The 17,565-nt window shown below is 43.3% G+C and overlaps 1 long non-coding RNA gene across 3 annotated transcripts; it reads right to left on the minus strand.

Moving 5' to 3' along the window:
- Nucleotides 1-3,560: 3,560 nt before the first annotated feature.
- Nucleotides 3,561-17,466, minus strand: LOC129391609 (uncharacterized). 3 transcript variants are annotated; one of them, XR_008616140.1, is made up of 5 exons: nucleotides 16,971-17,466; nucleotides 14,635-14,687; nucleotides 13,982-14,158; nucleotides 8,879-8,972; nucleotides 3,561-3,747 (listed from the first exon to the last, which is right to left on the minus strand). It is a non-coding gene; the product is annotated as an uncharacterized lncRNA (long non-coding RNA). The 3 variants fall into 3 exon arrangements; XR_008616170.1 differs by lacking the exon at nucleotides 14,635-14,687; XR_008616082.1 differs by lacking the exons at nucleotides 14,635-14,687; nucleotides 16,971-17,466 and having other exon boundaries at nucleotides 13,982-14,504.
- Between the last annotated feature and the right edge of the window lie 99 nt (nucleotides 17,467-17,565).

The raw sequence follows: 17,565 nt of genomic DNA on the forward strand, positions 1-17,565 counted from the left end.
TGCTATTGTTTTCTTTGTTTCTATTTCATTTATTTCTGCTCTGATGTTTATGATTTCTTTCCTTCTGCTAACTTTGGGTTTTGTTTATTCTTCTTTCTTTAGTTCCTTTAGGTGTAAGGTTAGATTGTTTATTTGAGATATTTCTTGTTTCTTGAGGTAGGCTTGTATAGCTATAAACTTCCCTCTTAGAACTGCTTTTGCTGCATCTCACAGGTAGAAAAGTCTTTAAGTATTAGAAAGCTGTAAAGCCTATGGTGGCAGATACAATTTTCCTAAAATTCTAATTTTTCCTTGTAAACACAGTTTTATCATTAGCAACAAATACTGTCAGTTTCCTTGAAGTGACTGTCACTTCGTAAGAGAAAATGTTTGCCAAATGCCCAATCTGAATAATCATAGTTTGTCAGTAATGAGTGGCAAGTAAAATGATGTTCTGGAGGGAGAATCTAGTTCAGCTCACAACTCAAACAATAGCACAAATGCTTTTCCTCTAGACAACCACTGTGTTCCCGGATGCAGCAAAAGTACACTCAACCATAGGTGTGAGAAAATTAACAATGTTCATCAAAGTCATTCTTAAATGAAACCCTTTTGGGTTTTTTTTTCTTTTTTCCTGGGTGTGTGTCAGGAAAGAACATAATGACTACTAGGACAGTTTGGTGTCTCTGCCCTGATTCATGCTAAGGCACAAGCAGTTTCACCCACCTTTGTGTTTGCACCATCAGTGCAAATGTCAACACAGTGAAAAAGGCAAATAACATCTTAGCACTGTTATGAAAATACATCTATCTTGCTGGCCCCCTGAGAGGGTCTTGGGGACCCCTATGTTCTGAGGACTGTACTTTAAGAACCTCTGCACTAGAAAGCAATGTCAGATTCCCCTTGGCTTCCTCTCTGCCAACTGGCTTCCAGAGAGAAAGAGGAGGCTGAACTCTGCATCCCCAGCCCCTTCTCAATCTCAACAATCAGAACTCATTTTTCCTCCCCTCCAGGGGAGTGAATTAGAGTTCCTGCCATTACTGAAAATCCTCTCAGTTAATTATCCTTTACAAAATCTTGCTCAAAGCCTTTAATCACTCAGTTTACCTCTTAAGGTAACAAGCTGCTTACAGCAGAGTCCCTGAACCAAGAGGGGGCATCTGACCCAATCTTAGACAGTTCGATGCTCTTTCTTGGGAATTTGACGCAGGTCTGCTTGAATCCCATCCCCTAAACAGTAGGTATTTGTCTTAGTCTTTTTTTTTTTAACATCTTTATTGGAGTATAACTGTTTTACGATGGTGTGTTAGTTTCTGCTTTACAACAAAGTGAATCAGTTATACATATACATATGTTCCCATATCTCTTCCCTCTTGTGTCTCCCTCCCTCCCATAGGTGGTCACAAAGCACCTCTCTTCATGACATTTTTTTTTTCTTAGATTCCATATATATGTGTTAGCATACGGTATTTGTTTTTCTCCTTCTGACTTACTTCACTCTGTATGACAGACTCCAGGTCCATCCACCTCATTACAAATAACTCAGTTTCATTTCTTTTTATGTCTGAGTAATATTCCATTGTATATATGTGCCACATCTTCTTTTAACCAGTAGGTCTGGGGAAGTAGTCCCTCCTGGAACAAAGGGAAGATGGCTTCTTGGCATTGTGCCCTTGTCTTTTAGAATCAGCATCAGAATTTGATTTTGACTATGCAACCCCATGGCAGGCAGTCACCGTGAGACTGCCAATCAAAGCGCACTTCCTCCCAGGCATGAGTGAGAGACCCGTTAGAAAACCAAACATTCTTCCCTTGAATCCAAACCTTGAGCTGAGTGACTCTGAGGCGGAAGATGAACAATCATTCACCCTAAAAGCAGTCCCAAAGAGACTGTCTGGTAGCTCTTGCCCCCTGTTTCCTAGTTCTATCAAAGACCACAGTCCACGCATTTTTATTCCTGTTCTCTAAGCTAACCCATAGCCTCCCAGAAAAACCCCTTTTGCTAAATCAACCAAAGTCTGTTTCTGTTGCTTGCACCAAATGACTATAACTGATTCAGCCCCAAGGACAAATTGCAAACTCTGCCCTAGGAAGCATAAACTACTTACAACTCCCCAAACCACAATTTTCCAGGCTTGAAAATGTTAAGATCCACCAGGCGCCCATTATATTTCATTGAGGCCCAGGAGCTGGGACTTGTGCATATTTTCACGGCCACTGCATTCATTTCCATACCGCCTACTGTCAAGCCACATTGGGAAGTCTTTCCACAGCCATTTCCTGGGGAAGCCATGATATTTCCCAAACCCCTGAAACAGAACCTTTTAATTATTATTTGATAGAGGAAACACTATTTGCTGGATTTTTACACCATGCTTTTAGCACAGAATATGCTAGGGAAATGAGCATTTATGCTTTGGTGCCATGGCTGAAACTGAAGCCATATAAAACCACGAGGTTGAATTTACTATCATCCTGATTGCACTGTCCAGGTTCTGGACAGGTGATGTTGTCTCTATTGATTCTCCACAGTCAGTGTTATCAAGCTTCTTATCACTGAACAGTCTGATGCAGAAGGGATTGGAAATATGGCAGTCAGAGTCACTATATGACATTCAGGGTCAGGTGAATATCCTATACACTGGGGTCACAAACTGAGATGGCTAAGGGATCAGGCATGTACCAAAACTGAAAATAGCAGACTGGTGGGGACAAGGACCAACTGAAGAACTCATGCCTCATTGCAAGGGAGGAGGCTGACATGCCACTCTAGACAGTTGGAGGCTTCCCTAAAAAGAGATTTGTGAGCTTTGTAACCACAGGCAAGTCTAGTTTCTTCACTGCATTTCACTTTTCACATCATGAAGGGGGGATGGAAATAGGGCTGCTTTGAAGTTCCAATGAGATAGGAATATTGAATCGTACTTGTAAAACTTTGAAAAGGATGGGTTACTATAATCTGTCTAGTATTGTGTTTAACAGCAAAGTTTACATGCTCTCAATGTCATTATTTAGTAACGCAGAGATGAAAGTTGCCATGGGATTCTGCTCTTTAAACAGAAGACACTCTGACTTTGATGCAACAAAGAATTAAGAGAGTAAAAAGTATTAGCAGTTCCACACACAGGCACGGAGACAGAGGACAAAATAATGGCCCAATGGCAATGCCTGTCTTTTAGGTGTATCATAGTAGCTGCCTGCAGTTTCGCTAAGTAATCTATTATTATCATTTCATGCAAATGCTATACTACTGGCTAGAGTTACAATGAATTGATGGGCTTCCCTGGTGGCGCAGTGGTTAAGAATCTGCCTGCCAATGCAGGGGACACGGGTTTGAGCCCTGGCCCGGGAAGATCCCACATGCCGCGGAGCAACTAAGCCCGTGCGCCACAACTACTGAGCCTGTGCTCTGGAGCCCGCGAGCCACAACTACTGAGCCCACGTGCCACACTACTGAAGCCCGCGCGCCTAGAGCCCGTGCTCCGCAGCAAGAGAAGCCACAACAATAAGAAGCCTGTGAACCGCAACAAAGAGTAGCCCCCGCCTGCCACAACTAGAGAAAGCCCGCACGCGGCAACGAAGACCCAACACAGCCAAGAATTAATTAATTAATTAATAATTTTTTTAAAGAAAACAATGACTTGACAACCTGAATTGACATGATCACACCAGATCATGGTGAGCAAAGAAGGGAAGACCGAAGTTCCTCTGGGCAAACTACTCTGTTTATGCTCAGTCTTGAGAGTAAGCAGAATGGCGGAGGGCATGCTGAAACACAGGAGAAAAAAAAATCACACACAAAAAATTTGTTCAAATATTTGTGTCTTAAAACTTCTCATCACAAGAAAAAAAAATCTGTAACTACGTGTGGTAATAGATGTTTACTAGGGTTACTGTGGTGATCAGTTCACAAAACATACAAATACCAAATCGTTAGGTCGTATGCCTAAAACTAATACAATGCTATATGTTAATTATATATTATTTTTTTTAAAAAGGATTTGTGGGCTGTATTTGACCTGTGAGCACCCGGTTTATATCCGTTGACCTAAAGGGTGTCTGAAAAGAACAAACACAATTATCTCTTTTATTGAATTAAATGCCAGGTGTATTTGCATTCCTTGTCAAATACCTTCTCTCATTCAACATTCACAATAACCCTACTAAAAAGGTAAAGAATCCCTCATCTGTACTTATCAGAAAAATAAGATTCGTATATCTTAAATACCTACCCCATGTTACGTAGCCAATAATTAATTTTGCTGAACTTTTTTCCCGGGTGTGTCTAAAACCCTTATTTTTTCCGAGAAAAACCAATGGCTTAAATGTCCACATTGCACAGATGGATGTTTTGTTCAGCCTATGAAGCTTTAAAAATGTTGAATTCATTACAAACACTCAACAATCAAGAAACTTTGGGCTTCCCTGGTGGCGCAGTGGTTGAGAGTCCGCCTGCCGATGCAGGGGACACGGGTTCGTGCCCCGGTCCGGGAGGATCCCACGTGCCGCGGAGCGGCTGGGCCCGTGAGCCATGGCCACTGAGCCTGCGCGTCCGGAGCCTGTGCTCCGCAAGGGGAGAGGCCACGACGGTGAGAGGCCCGCGTACGGCAAAAAAAAAAAGAAATGTCACATAAAAATCTGGATTTCCAGCTTTAAGGAAAGACAAAATATTGTGTCTTCTGGCAACTCTGGACATGCTGGAACATCTGGCAACCTTGGATGGACAGTTGCCATTGCCAGTGCCCACTGGGGCTGGTTGGTAGCCTTACCCCTTCGATGGGGCCAGATCTGCCCCCTAAGACAAAATATTGTGTCTTCTGGCAACTCTGGACATGCTGGAACATCTGGCAACCTTGGATGGACAGTTGCCATTGCCCACTGGGGCTGGTTGGTAGCCTTACCCCTTCGATGGGGCCAGGTCTGCCCCCTTTTATCCCACTGACTCATATCACCTGGCTACATTTGCTGACTTTAGTTGCCTGGCCTTTTGTGGACACTGCAGTTTGTCCCATCCCCCACTTCTGTTCAGCATGTGTTTTCATCCCAGACAAAGGGAAGCAGCTACATCCTCCATTACCCTCCCTGGGCAGGAAGTCTGGGAATTTCGATGAAGCACAGTCCATCCAGTGAAGTACAGCTAATTTGCCTGTGGGCTTCATTTGAATTACCTGCCTATGGCAATGTTTAGGATTTGAATGCTTTAATCAAGGTATTTTCATATGAAATCAGTATGCTCTTCCCTTTTCTTACTGAACAGAAAGGAATGTGCATCTTTGTTTAGACTCTAGTCGTGTAAATAGCCATTTTACTCCAAGTGGCACTACAGAAGGTACAGAGCTTAACTGGTAGGACACAAGACTTTTCTGAGTTGAAGCCGGCACGCACATCTGCATGCAAAACCAACACTCTGCTTCCTCACCAAGCACAAATTCTAAAAGCTAACAAAGTCTCCTTAAATGATATCTAATATCCCAAGTCTGAGTTGTAGAGTACCAAGAATCACTTTGACCTACTCAGGTCAATGGGCTTATTATAGGTAAAAAAAAAAAAAAAAAAAGAAAAGAAAAGGAAAGGAAAGGAAGGAAGGAAGGAAGAAAGAAAGAGCTAAAGAAAGGAAGAAAGAAAGAAAGAAAGAAAAAATACACACATACGTATATACACACACACGCACACTGTCAAATGAAATAATTCACTAGTAACTGGTTTTGCCTTACTTCCCCAAAAAGCCTTCCTTGACTAATCCAATCTCACCTTTATACAATTTTCCCGAGCAGTCGTGTATTCAGTCTACTCTAGCTGGGGCATCTGTCTAAGATGAATCCTTCAAACAAGATGTGGCTAGAGGCCCCCCCACAAAGAGAACTGGGACTTCCTGAGATTATAGAACAGGTTGTGTGAACTTTTTCTCCTCATTGATAAATGTTTTTTAAATAAATGTCCATATGTGTACAGAGTCAGGCTAAAGACTCACTTTGAATATAAACAAGTTATAGTGAGATTGTCAAGAAGCATCCACTGTTACTGAACTCTAAGGCTGGTGGCTACCAATACCCACCGGAAAGAATCTGATAGTTATGAAGACTATTATGAGTTGAACTGTATCCTCGAAAAATGCATATGTTGAAGTCCGAACCCTCAGTACCTCAGAACGCGACCTTATTTGGAGACAGGGTCTTCACAAAGGTAATCAAGTTAAAATGAAGTCATTAGGATAGGCTCTAATCCAGTATAACTGGTGTCCTTATAAAAAGGGGAGATTTGGAGGTAGATAGAGACAACAGAAAGAACCCACGTGTAATGAACGCAAAGATCAGGGTAATGCGTCTAAAAGTAAGCAACACAAAGATGGCCATCAAACCACCAGAAGCTAGGGCAGAGGCATGGAACAGATCTGTCTCATAGCCCTCAGAAGGAATCAACCCTGCCAATACCTTGATCCTGGACTTCTACCCTCCAGAACTGCAAGACAATGAGACTGTTATTTAAGCCACCCAGAGTATGGTCCTATTTTACAGCGGCGCCAACAAACCAACACCATGAGCAGATAGGCTTAGGTCTATTTGTAAAAAGACTTCAAAAACTGGTTGGACTGATAAGTCCAGTTTCACAAGGGTTACCAACAGCTACTAACTGTGTAATTCCCAAAACATCTAATTGCATTAAGTTGTACCCCTGCTTAAAAATCTAGTGAACAACCTTACTAATGATAGAAATAATAATGGAAGGATGAGGTTGACACTGCCTAAACCCACTGTCATGCTCTCTAGCCAGAGTCTATTGGAAACACACCTGCATTCAAACAAAGTTGTGTTTATTGTCTCATTGTAACAGGGGAGAACACACACCAAAGGGAGCCCTGGAGGTCTTAATAAAAGGGTGTCAGAAAGGACTGATAAGATTTGGACTTGATAATGACTTGGGGGATAGTTCAAGGAAACAGGGCTTTGCTCTTCATTGGATGCTGTCAGGAACAGGGTGATTCTATTATTGGGTATTTTAAATAATTCTCATATAAAAGGCAGAAGGAACAAAGTGAAGCTAAAACTGTAACTGGTAAAGAAGCAGCAGCCACTCACATGAGCCCACAGGGAAGGGAGTTTTGTGGTTTGGACAATGCTCTTCTAGTTATATGTGCTCACACATGATTCAGGAGTCCTTGTATTTTTCTCTTGTTCCATTACCGTCACAGAGTGATCCTGCGTGCTGTCTGTGTTCTGTGAAATTTCTGATGCTCAATGAAACACCCAAGTTTTAGCCATGAATGCCAGGCCCACTCCTGTCAGGACCTGTTTCTTTCTTTCTCACCACTGATCAATCTTAACATCATTAAAAGTAGGAGAGCTGGATAATATGTATCTCCAGGTGTGATGCAAGAAGAAGTATACCACATCACCTCAGAAGTACTCTTGTCAAATTAAGCCCCTAGACCAGCACTGCCCAATGGAAAGAAAATACAAGCGACCTATGTGATTTAAAATTTTCTAGTAGCCACATTTTAAAAAAACAACAATAAAGATGGGAAATTAATTTTTAAGTGTATTTTATCTAGCTAATATATCCTAAATATTATCATTTTAATATGAATCAATATAAAATATTAATAAATTGTTCTACATTCTCTTTTTTCAGTCCTTGAAATCTGGTGTGTATTTTACACTTACAGCACACTTCAGTTCAGATTAACCATAATGAATACGCCTAATTGCCCCACATGTTTAGTGGTTGCCATATGGACAGTGCAGCTCTAGACCCAACTAACTCCCAGTTTAGTGGAAATAGGAGAAATAGAGGAATACCTCTCTCCATCAAAGGAAGAATGCAATTAACCTAATCTAATTTGCGAAATTCTACGTGAAGGATTCAGTTCCTGCAACCAAACAATGGTAAGGGAAAATAAAGGGGAGGAGAGATGTTTATAGATTAAAGGATTCTCAAGGGACATATTATCTGTGTAAATGCAATCTGCGGACCCTGTTTGAATTTTGATTTCAAAAATCAAACCATATAAAGATGTTTTTGTAGTCATTTGGGGAAACTGAATACCAGAGATTGTCTTTTGGATGGTATTTTTAAAATATTGTTAAGGGGCTTCCCTGGTGGCTCAGCGGTTAAGAATCTGCCTGCCAATGCAGGGGACACGGGTTCGAGCCCTGGTCCGGGAAGATCCCACATGCTGCGGAGCAACTAAGCCCGTGCGCCACAACTACTGAGCCTGCGCTCTAGAGCCCGTGCACCACAACTACTGAGCCCACGTGCTGCAACTACTGAAGCCTGTGCGCCTACAGCCCGCGCTCTGCAACAAGAGAAGCCACCACAAGGAGAAGCCCGCTCATGGCAACGAAGAGTAGCCCCCCGCTCGCTGCAACTAGAGAAAGCCCGCACACAGCAACAAAGACCCAACGCAGCCAAAAGTAAATAAATAAATACATTTATTTAAAAATATATATATTGTTAATTTTGTTGGCTGTGATAATGCTACTGTGGTTATATTAAAGAAAAATGTTCTTATCTGTTAAAGCTATAGGCTGAACTATTTGTGTGTAAAATAGTATCATATCTGGAATTTCCTTTAAAATATTCCAGCAACATTTTTAAAAGTAGGAGGAAGGTTAATGAAACAAAAGTGGCAAAAGGTTGATATGATGTGTGATAGGTACCTGGGAGTTTATTATATTGTTTTCTCTACTGTTATATATGTTTTAATATTTCCATAGTAAAAGTGTTAAAAATAAGTGTGATAAGAGGAAAAATCATCTATCTTTAGGTTGCGGTTTCACTGGTGCATACCTAGGTCAAAACGTGTCAAATTGTACACTTTAAATAAGTGTGGCTTACTGTATGTCAATTAAACTTCAATAAAGCTGTTTAGTAAAACAATCTATCATAGGACTACACATACCTGGGAGCCCAGTATAAATGAAATCTCATTTGAAGCGGGAGACAATTTGTTAGAACTTTTTGTTGCAAGTGACAAAATCTCAATTTTTTTCTGCCTTAAAAACAAAAATAAGGAGAGGTTTATTGTCAGGTCTAGTATTTAATTTTACCCTACTTACAAGCTAATAAGTTAGACTGTTACTGCTCTAGAGATGCCGGCAGAAGACACAAGACCCCTGGATCAGAGACAAAAGACTTGACTACTTGTAGCCCAGCAAGCAGCATGCACATGAGCATATTTACTTTGGTTCCCTTGACCCCTGAGTCCTTGGGGGTGACATGATATGGCTCAGATGGGTGCTCTGCGCATAGGAGGTTTGCATCACAGCTGAGGAATACTACGCTTGGGGAATCCATCACTTTTCTAGCAAGCAATAAGAAAGCCTCCTGTTTGTCCCGGAGGCAGACATCACCTCATCCTTCAAGGTTATTCGCTGCAAACATAACTGTGAAGAATGGCCCTTGGGCTCTTGGCACACTCAGCTATATATATATATAGGAGCATGAGGGATCCATGGAGAACCGTCTCTCTCAACAATTTTTAGATAACGTGACTGATAAATTTTAGTAGTAACTCTATAGCTTCAGGCATAGCTGGATCAAGGAGCGCACATGATACATTTATGTCTCTCTCTGTCGCCCAGCTCTCTTCTCTGCTGTGTTGGCATTACTCCCAGACAGACTCTTTATGTGATACAATTACCTCCCATTGGTTGGGCTTGGGTCACTCCCTTTTCCCTGATCTGTGGCCAGGGGATAGACTGTTTTAGCCGGCCAGGATCAGAGCAACTTAGAGCAGTTAGTCAGGTTATGTAGTACATAAAGCACCACATATAGGTGGCACCATGCATACCAGATATCACAGATCTGTAGTATACGAATTACAATAATTTCCAAAAGATGGAAGTATAGGTGCTATATGGGTAGCCCTGGCCAGAATCATCATCGGTTCATCCCCAAGACAGGAGATGGGGTCAATCCTATCCAAACCACAGACTGGTCCCCCAAAGTGACACCAAGGAGCATTTATCAGCAGTGGGAATGGATGCTGGACATACAAAAATAACAGATTCCCACTACAGGCTGGTACAATTATCCCCATTTTCTAGATGACGATACTGAGATTCTATAGTAAGGAATCTGCCCAAATCACATAAACTACAAGATGAGACAGACTCAAATGCAGAGGTGTCTGATTCCAGAACACACTCAGTCTCCATTTAACCACCCCAATTCACTGTCCTTAATGGGGTAAGTCTGAGCTTATTTATTTGGTGTTCAAAGCCTTCCGGTGAATGTTCCCACTTTACCCACCTAATCTCAACCCTCACCATTCAAAACTGAATCTGCCCTAGGAAGGAGTCTTTACTACCCTCACTCATTCTTGTTAGGAACCCATGAGTTTCCTAACTTGTTAGGAACCCTTCTATACTTCTCATCTGAAATAACCATTCTTTCCAAAACTCAAAGACTTGAACTTCCTTGAAGTCAGCACTTCCACCATAATCTCCAAGTTCTTTCATAAAATTGAATATTCCACACTTGTTTGAAGTAAACCCAACTCGCTACTCAATTTCCCCAATGGAGCTTAACTGCTGAGAAGCTAGAGGTCATGTCCTTCCTTACAGACAAGAGACAACTTAACAGACAACTTTAGGAGTATCTGGCCAGCCCCAAACTCCCCTTCTCAGAATTCTTTCCACCGGGACAAGGATGGACAACTAGTGGCCAAGTTCGCATTGAGCAAGGCTGCCAACCTGGCCTTAGCGACTGGACAGGGGATGGTCAGCTGCCCGACGCAGAGCCAATCAGATTCTCTCCTGAGACCTGGGCTTGAAACTGAGATCTCGCAGTGACTCATCTTCCAGGGGACCATAAACTCCAAATGTGCAGGCTGGCTACACTTGACCCTGGGCTCTGGGAAGCAGCGAGAGCCATTTTGCAGAAAGAGGAAGAAAAACAAACACTAGACTATGGGGAAGAATTGGAGAGCACAAGTTGCCTCTTCCAGGAGGCTTTCGAGTTGCTGATTCCAATGTCAAGGCCTGCTAGCACTGTCTACCCTTGTTTTCCACGTGAGACCCCTGCATTAGTCTGAAATAAGTTCCATGCAATCGAAAGAGCCCAGGCAGACTTAACCCAAGACAGCGCACACCCCAAGCACTTATTTTATACTCGGTGAATACAGTGATAAGGTAAATGATTTACATGTTATTACATGGTATCCAGCCATTCATTTACCAGTTATTTCTATCTGTGCTTCAGAGGTGGCAAAGAGGTGCTGGAGGAGGGAAGCCAGTGACAGAGCAGCAAGATGCAGAGTCCCCAGCTGACTTATGCAGGGCTGCGGGGATGGCGTGGGGGGCAGACTGTGGGATGCTGAGGAGAGAGCTAGGCTGAGCCGGTAGGAGGGAGAAGTGAGCATAACTCGGCGAGTCCCAGGCAGGCCAACAGAGGCCATGGTGGGGCCGCGCACCAAGTCCAAGAAAACAGAAGGGGAAGGACGGTGTGTCGGGGGGAAGTCAGGAGAACTGGGGAGAAAGATACATGCGCAGGCTTTTCTGCCTTTTCTGAATTTCTGTAGCACAGACGGCTGGAGAAACTAATTTTAAAAATCACCTGCTTTCCATTATGGAATCAGATTCTCCTTTTTATTACCATCTCTTTTCTCAGACTCAATGACAGCCTGTTATTGGATTTTTAATCTGATGAAATTGATGTTGAAGGAGAGGAATGTATTATTTGAGGCCTCAAGGTTATGTCAGTTTTGCTGGTTCTCAATGATTCTTGTTCTGTGTTGGGCCCTACATGGAAGAGCCTCTCTGGGGAATCCTCGACCAAGCCTAGGGATGCAGGGAGAAGGGGGGCGGTACTGGGGACCCTTTCCGCTCTGCCTTTCTTCACTTCAAAGGACTAAATGTTGTTTGTCTCATGAAGCGAGAGACCTAGGAGTAAACAGTCCTGGGAGAGCTGCCTGGTATGCAACTCTACCTCATCAGCTAGTTCAGAAAAAGGAGGAAAGCAGGGGTCTGATTAGGGTGTACATAAAGGAGAGCGGACAGGAGACTCCCAGGGAAAGTAAAAGTTTGTGGTTTTTTTTTTTGTTTTTTTGTTTTTTGCGGTACGCGGGCCTCTCACTGCCGTGGCCTCTCCCGTTGCGGAGCACAGGCTCCGGACGCGCAGGCCCAGCAGCCACGGCTCACGGGCCCAGCCGCTCCGCGGCACGTGGGATCTTCCCGGGCCGGGGCAGGAACCCGCGTCCCCTGCATCGGCAGGCGGACTCTCAACCACTGCGCCACCAGGGAAGCCTTTTTTGTTTTTTGTGGTTTTTTTTGAAAGTAAAAGTTTTAAGAGCTCCACACCTTCATGTATACTGTTCCTTCTCTATGGGCTGCATTCTTTACCGCCTTCTCTGCTTGTCACACTCTTACTTCAAGACCCAAAGGATGTCCTTTCTTCTTAATATCGTCTTCATACTTGTCCAGGAAGCACCAGTTTCACCCTCCTCTCGTTTCCCAACTCTATTATGGCATTTACCACACTGTACTAGAGTTTCCAAAGACTTTCGGGAAGGACAGCCGAGCAGTTAAGAGCACAAATACCAGAGTTAAAACCACCTGCCAAATCCAGGTTCTGCCACATACCAGCTCTATGACTAAGACAAAATATTAAACCTCCAAGACGCTTACTGTCTTTATCTATGAAATAGGATCATAGCACATGCCTCATAGGGTTCTTATGAGGATTAAACATTATGTGCTTAAAAGGGTGTCAGATGTATAGCAGCACTGTGTAAGAGTGAGCTCTCACTAATATTATTCCCCTCTGGGCTACTAACTCCCCAAGAAGTCAAGCCTGGGCTTGATTTTATCCTTGGCCTCCAAACGTGACCCTATCGACTTCAATAAACCTTTGCACTTGGTCAGCTGACCGATGGCCACAACTACTTGGCTCACAGCTCCACCCTCACCTCTGCCCAGGACTGAATTTCCGCTTGTCCCAGGAAGCCCCTCTTGGAGCACCAGGCCCCCCAGCCTGTCTATTTCTTCCTCTCCCGGGTCTCCAAGTTCTATGCACACACTGCCTTTGAGTTCCTCTTATTAAAACACCGAAATTTCAGCAAGTCATCTCCCAGACCCAAAGCCCTGGCCAAAGCTCCTGGTCCTTCCCATGGCAGCACAGGCACCAGCTCTTCTGGCTGGCTGACTGATCTTTTATGTATCACTCATTTTGGCACCAACCCTACAGCTAAATAAATTCTACACTAAAATAACCTTAGAAGGCAAAGACAACACTTTTTTTTTAATTACACATGAAACACATGAATAAATCCTCATTGCAAAAAAAAGGGGGGGGGAAAATAGGGAAAGATAAAAAAGACGAAAGAAAAAAAGAAACTACAGAAATATAGAAAATACAAAGCAAAGCTCCTCCACATCCATTCACACTCTTTCCCCAGAACCCATCACTGCTGTCAGTTCACTGTCTCCTTCCAAATCTTTCTATGCCCTTTTGCACATGTAAAAAAACAGTAGCTTTGTTTTGCTTGGTTCTATTTACATAAATGGGATCATCTGGGGGCTTCTTGGCTGCAGCTTGCTTTTTTCATATAGAAATCTCCCTTACAGATCTTTTCCGAATTTCAGAGGATTCTGTAGGATGTCTTTACATAGGCTGTTCTCCTGTTGATGGGTACTGAAGTTGTTCCAAACTAAATGACTTCATTTTAGCACATCTTCCATCACATGAAGTTATCATTTTAAAAATATAAATTTAAATCAAAATAAAAACGACTTCTAGATTTTTTTAGTATTCCATTTTTAAAATTTCTGTAGCTGTATATAAAAATAATCATAAAAACCTTATTCCTAGGTCTGTTTCTATATACCTAAGTAGCATTATGATAAAGACAATGTAAGACAAACAAAGTAGAGGATCTATACTTTGCATTTCTTTTGACACACAAGCTTTTGACGTTGGACAAGTGTATTAGTTACATATTGCTGCTGTATAACAAATTGCCCCAAACTCAGTGACTTAAAACAACAGGCATTTATTGTCTCACAGTTTCTGTGCATTAGCTCAGCTGGATCTTCTGGTTCAGGCTCTCACAAGTGCAATCAAACTGTCAGCCAGGCCTGGAGTCTTTGCTGGCTGTTGCCCAGAGACATCAGTTCCTTGTGGTGTGAGGCTTTTCATAGGGCTGCTAGTATGTGGCAGCTGGCTTCACCCACAGAGAGGGCTCGGAGAGAGAAAGACAGAGAAAGAGCGCTAAACAGAAATCTTAGTCTTTTGTAACCTAATCTCAGAAGCGCCATTCTATCACTTTGGCCATATCTATTCATTTAAAGGCTGGGTGGGGGGAATAAATTAGGAGACTGAGATTAACAGATACACACTACTATATATAAAACAGATAAACAACAAGGTCCTATTGTATAGCACAGGGAACTATAGTCAACACCTTGTAATAACCAATAATGGAAAAGAACCTGAAAAAGAATATATATGTATGTATGTATATATATACATATGTATGTACAACTGAATTACTCTGCTGTACACCTGAAACTAACACAACATTGTAAATCAACTATATTTCAATTATAAATAAATAAAGTGAGTCAGCACCTCTGGCTCTCACTTGAAGGGAGGGGATGACACAGAGGGCAGACACCAAGAAGAGGGGTCAGTGGAGCCATCTTAAAGGCTACTTACTACAGGTAACTTGGCTTCTCTGTACTTCAGTTTTGTCATCTGTAAACATCTACCTTATAGGAGACATTATGAGAATTAAGAGAATTAAAACATGTAAAGTGCTGAGAACAGTACCCGGCACACGATGAACACCAGAGAACTATTAGCTAAGTATGGATACAAAAATAATGCAAATGCACATGCCTACTTTGTACAATGCACAGTACTAAGAGCGCAGTGGTTGTTCAAGAAACACTTGCCTTAAAAGACCCCTAATCACTCAAAAGAAGTTTGAGCACATGGAAATTACCCCAGAAACAAAAGTACTTTCTAAAGGTAAAAGTACCTACCATAATTACCAGGGGGGGCTTCATAGTCACTTCCAAATTCCCCACAAGCTCTCCCCTTACCGGAATTTCCACCCAGCAAGCTCCAATGCACTCCTGAGTCACCTCTACATCTAAACAGAAAAAGCCACACTTCACTCTGAAAATGTACACCAGTTGCCTGACTGCAGAAGCTGCCTAATTTGCAAAACCACACAATTTGTAAGTTACAGAAAGAAGATCCCAAGAGCTTGTCTGCCTAGCTGGAGCATTTCTCACCGTGCTCAGCAGTTTAGGTGAAATTAGGAGTCACCTGTGAGTTTTTACAAACGAGACACACCCTGATATTGTTACTTATTATAACCCTAGTCTTTAAAGGGTAGTACAGAGGGGGAGATGTCTCATATCAACATGACAAGGGTAGGGGACCCACTCCTCCGCAGAGTGCTAGTAGGATCTGAGAATGGTGGCCGCCTGCACTGAGAGGCCAGAGCGGGAGAGAAAGAAAACAAATTCTGGTAATAAATTCCACTTGCTTGGGTTTTAAATGAAAAGTGGAAAATATTATATCTTCTCCAAGAAAAGTGAAACTGGGTGATTTGTTTTTTCTGTTGTTGTCACTATTGTGTTCTTTATGCTATAAAAAGGTAAAAATGGAACAAACAGAATATGATTAAATGTTTTCCTCTCATGGCCAGCTAAGGAAAGAATTTATGTAAAGTGTACCCACAAAATTCAGTGCTTTATTACCGCTGTGTAACTGTTTTGTGTTGAGCGTGCTAACCTTGACTCCTTAACCAGACTATAAGTAGTTGTCGGGTATAACTGAAAGGGATGTAGACTAGTAGTTAAGAAGGAGGGCTCTGAAGCTTTTCCAATATGATCACCTGTGTGATCTTGAGCAAATTAATCTCCCTGTGTCTCGACTGTAAAATGGAGATGATAACAACAATACCCATCATGTAAGATTATTGCAAAGTCCTTAGAACTACCCATGCCTGGCACATAGTGGACACTCAACAAATATCAGTTATTTTTTTGTATTCCCCAAAGTACCCTTCCAAAACCTCAGATTCAGCCATGTTATTGTGCCTTTCAAAACCTACAGTGGCGGGCTTCCCTGGTGGCGCAGTGGTTGAGAATCCGCCTGCCGATGTGGGGGACGCGGGTTCGTGCCCCGGTCCGGGAGGATCCCACATGCCGCGGAGCGGCTGGGCCCGTGAGCCATGGCCGCTGAGCCTGCGCGTCCGGAGCCTGTGCTCCGCAACGGGAGAGGTGCTCCGCAACGGGAGAGGCCACAACAGTGAGACGCCCGCGTACCGGAAAAAAAAAAAAAAAAAAAAAACCCTACAGTGGCTACCCCTTGACGTTGACATAAAGGTCTTATCAGGCCAATTGAGGCCCCCATGCTCCACCTCCACACTCCCAAGTCCCAATGCATTCTCTCTCTGTGCTTTAGCTGCTGCTACAGTAACTTCACCCCCGCCTACTCATCTGAAAACCTCTTCCATGAGTGTTTGGTTACTGGCATTGCTCCCTTACTATGACGTAGACTAAACTGGAACCATTCTCTGAGCCCAAACAGTGGCTGGTACATAATAAATGCTCTGGAAACATTCACTGAAGGACTGAATGACATCACATCTATTATTTTTCAAAATTTAGATCAAATTCCACCAATTCCATGCATGTAGTCTTTCTAGATGCCCTGTATAAGATTAAGCTTTCTTTCTTCCGGCCTCTAACAGTATATTTCTTGGACAGATTTTATTCACTAATACTCATTAATATTATTAAACATTCACTAATAGTATTTTTTTTAATAACAGCTAATGTTAAGCAGTGCTTATGATGGGCCAGGTTCTTGGCATATATCAAACTCACTTAATCCTCACTATCCCACCTATAAAATAGATGCTCTTTTCATTCCACTTTCTCAAATGAGGAAACTGAGGCACAGAGAAATTAAAGAACTTGTCCAAAGTCACACAGGTGGTAAGCGGAGGCCACCGTTCTTCACCCAGTCCTTACCACTGTCTCTCCTACACCTTGCACCAAAGTCTTGGACTTTCAAGGGATCTCAAAGATGAGGATGCGTTGTATTGGAGGATCACCCACTGTCCTCCGGGGGCTTCAGGACCCAAGCCACATTTCTGACATTCCTAGATTCTGGAGATCTCGAACTCTCCTTTTAGCCAACTCTGTCCATGAACTCCCTCCCCGGCCTGCTAGCAAGTCAGAGGCGCTCGATTCAACGAAGGCTTCGGCAGGTCCGATGAGAAAGGAGTAGTTTACCTCCTCTCCATCTTGGGGAGCAGGACAAAGGAGTGACCCAAACACACCCCTAACAGCCCAGCACTAGGTCCCGCGCCCGCTTCAGACCCAACCCCAGCCGCTTGCCCTGCTCTCGCCCAAAGTTCCGGGTCCTGACCCCGCGCTCCACACTAAGAGCTGGGCTGGCCGCGCCGCACGCCTCCCCCGCGCGCTGCTGACTCAACCCGGGGAAGAGAAACCTCTCGGTTTTTTCCGACCCGTCGTCGTCGGCCGCCCGCGTCCTGCCCCGCCCACCACCCAAGGCCCTGCCCCGCCTAAAGTTGTCCTGGATTGCGCCCGCGGGACGCGTAGG

The sequence above is a fragment of the Physeter macrocephalus genome, chromosome 1 (assembly GCF_002837175.3).
Source record: "Physeter macrocephalus isolate SW-GA chromosome 1, ASM283717v5, whole genome shotgun sequence".
NCBI classification, from domain to species: domain Eukaryota; kingdom Metazoa; phylum Chordata; class Mammalia; order Artiodactyla; family Physeteridae; genus Physeter; species Physeter macrocephalus.